Genomic DNA, 2,479 nt, shown 5'->3' on the forward strand with positions numbered 1-2,479 from the left:
GGGACTTGAACAAAAGACTAAAAGGTCCGATGGCTAGTGTCATACCACAGTCTTACATAATTAGTTTTACTAATTCTTTTTATGTTATTGTTTTGTTGTTGTTTTGTGCCAATGATTGAAGAGTGTTATTAGTCCGAAACTTTCAAGTTAAATATACACACACAAGTTCGGACTAAAGGCCAGAGTTATGGCCTATCTTAATTTATCAAATTAATATATAAAGTGTTGTGAGTGGAGCAGGCACTTATGTTGGTAACAACAAGATATGAAGTGAATAGAAAAGTGCCAGAAGACAATAGAGAATAAAAATTTTTCGCGGCGGTGGTGGGGTTTGAACCTGCGACCTTATTGGTACGACAACTCCGCCTGGCAGGTGAGAGCGTGGCTCTACCGTGTGAGCTATCAACGAACACAAAAAAATATTCGTTTCAAACTCAAAGTCATTACTAGATCCCTCTCTCACCCACTTCTTGAGACCGCCGATTCGTTCGTACACCACCATCGCGAATAATTTTGACCAGCAGTTAAGCTTAATAGCCAATATTCTCAACACAAACATATAACATAGAAACGATTGAGACATTGAGTATGCTCCGGTGTATGGGGTGAATTTTTAATTCAGAAAAGTGAGTGGAGCAGGCACTTATGTTGGTAACAACAAGATATGAAGTGAATAGAAAAGTGCCAGAAGACAATAGAGAATAAAAATTTTTCGCGGCGGTGGTGGGGTTTGAACCTGCGACCTTATTGGTACGACAACTCCGCCTGGCAGGTGAGAGCGTGGCTCTACCGTGTGAGCTATCAACGAACACAAAAAAATATTCGTTTCAAACTCAAAGTCATTACTAGATCCCTCTCTCACCCACTTCTTGAGACCGCCGATTCGTTCGTACACCACCATCGCGAATAATTTTGACCAGCAGTTAAGCTTAATAGCCAATATTCTCAACACAAACATATAACATAGAAACGATTGAGACATTGAGTATGCTCCGGTGTATGGGGTGAATTTTTAATTCAGAAAAGTGAGTGGAGCAGGCACTTATGTTGGTAACAACAAGATATGAAGTGAATAGAAAAGTGCCAGAAGACAATAGAGAATAAAAATTTTTCGCGGCGGTGGTGGGGTTTGAACCTGCGACCTTATTGGTACGACAACTCCGCCTGGCAGGTGAGAGCGTGGCTCTACCGTGTGAGCTATCAACGAACACAAAAAAATATTCGTTTCAAACTCAAAGTCATTACTAGATCCCTCTCTCACCCACTTCTTGAGACCGCCGATTCGTTCGTACACCACCATCGCGAATAATTTTGACCAGCAGTTAAGCTTAATAGCCAATATTCTCAACACAAACATATAACATAGAAACGATTGAGACATTGAGTATGCTCCGGTGTATGGGGTGAATTTTTAATTCAGAAAAGTGAGTGGAGCAGGCACTTATGTTGGTAACAACAAGATATGAAGTGAATAGAAAAGTGCCAGAAGACAATAGAGAATAAAAATTTTTCGCGGCGGTGGTGGGGTTTGAACCTGCGACCTTATTGGTACGACAACTCCGCCTGGCAGGTGAGAGCGTGGCTCTACCGTGTGAGCTATCAACGAACACAAAAAAATATTCGTTTCAAACTCAAAGTCATTACTAGATCCCTCTCTCACCCACTTCTTGAGACCGCCGATTCGTTCGTACACCACCATCGCGAATAATTTTGACCAGCAGTTAAGCTTAATAGCCAATATTCTCAACACAAACATATAACATAGAAACGATTGAGACATTGAGTATGCTCCGGTGTATGGGGTGAATTTTTAATTCAGAAAAGTGAGTGGAGCAGGCACTTATGTTGGTAACAACAAGATATGAAGTGAATAGAAAAGTGCCAGAAGACAATAGAGAATAAAAATTTTTCGCGGCGGTGGTGGGGTTTGAACCTGCGACCTTATTGGTACGACAACTCCGCCTGGCAGATGAGAGCGTGGCTCTACCGTGTGAGCTATCAACGAACACAAAAAAATATTCGTTTCAAACTCAAAGTCATTACTAGATCCCTCTCTCACCCACTTCTTGAGACCGCCGATTCGTTCGTACACCACCATCGCGAATAATTTTGACCAGCAGTTAAGCTTAATAGCCAATATTCTCAACACAAACATATAACATAGAAACGATTGAGACATTGAGTATGCTCCGGTGTATGGGGTGAATTTTTAATTCAGAAAAGTGAGTGGAGCAGGCACTTATGTTGGTAACAACAAGATATGAAGTGAATAGAAAAGTGCCAGAAGACAATAGAGAATAAAAATTTTTCGCGGCGGTGGTGGGGTTTGAACCTGCGACCTTATTGGTACGACAACTCCGCCTGGCAGGTGAGAGCGTGGCTCTACCGTGTGAGCTATCAACGAACACAAAAAAATATTCGTTTCAAACTCAAAGTCATTACTAGATCCCTCTCTCACCCACTTCTTCTCGTTTCTATG

This window comes from Berghia stephanieae, chromosome 8 (assembly GCF_034508935.2).
Source record: "Berghia stephanieae isolate SIO BIC M18660-M18661 chromosome 8, UCSD_Bste_1.3, whole genome shotgun sequence".
In the NCBI taxonomy this organism is placed as follows: Eukaryota; Metazoa; Mollusca; class Gastropoda; order Nudibranchia; family Aeolidiidae; genus Berghia; species Berghia stephanieae.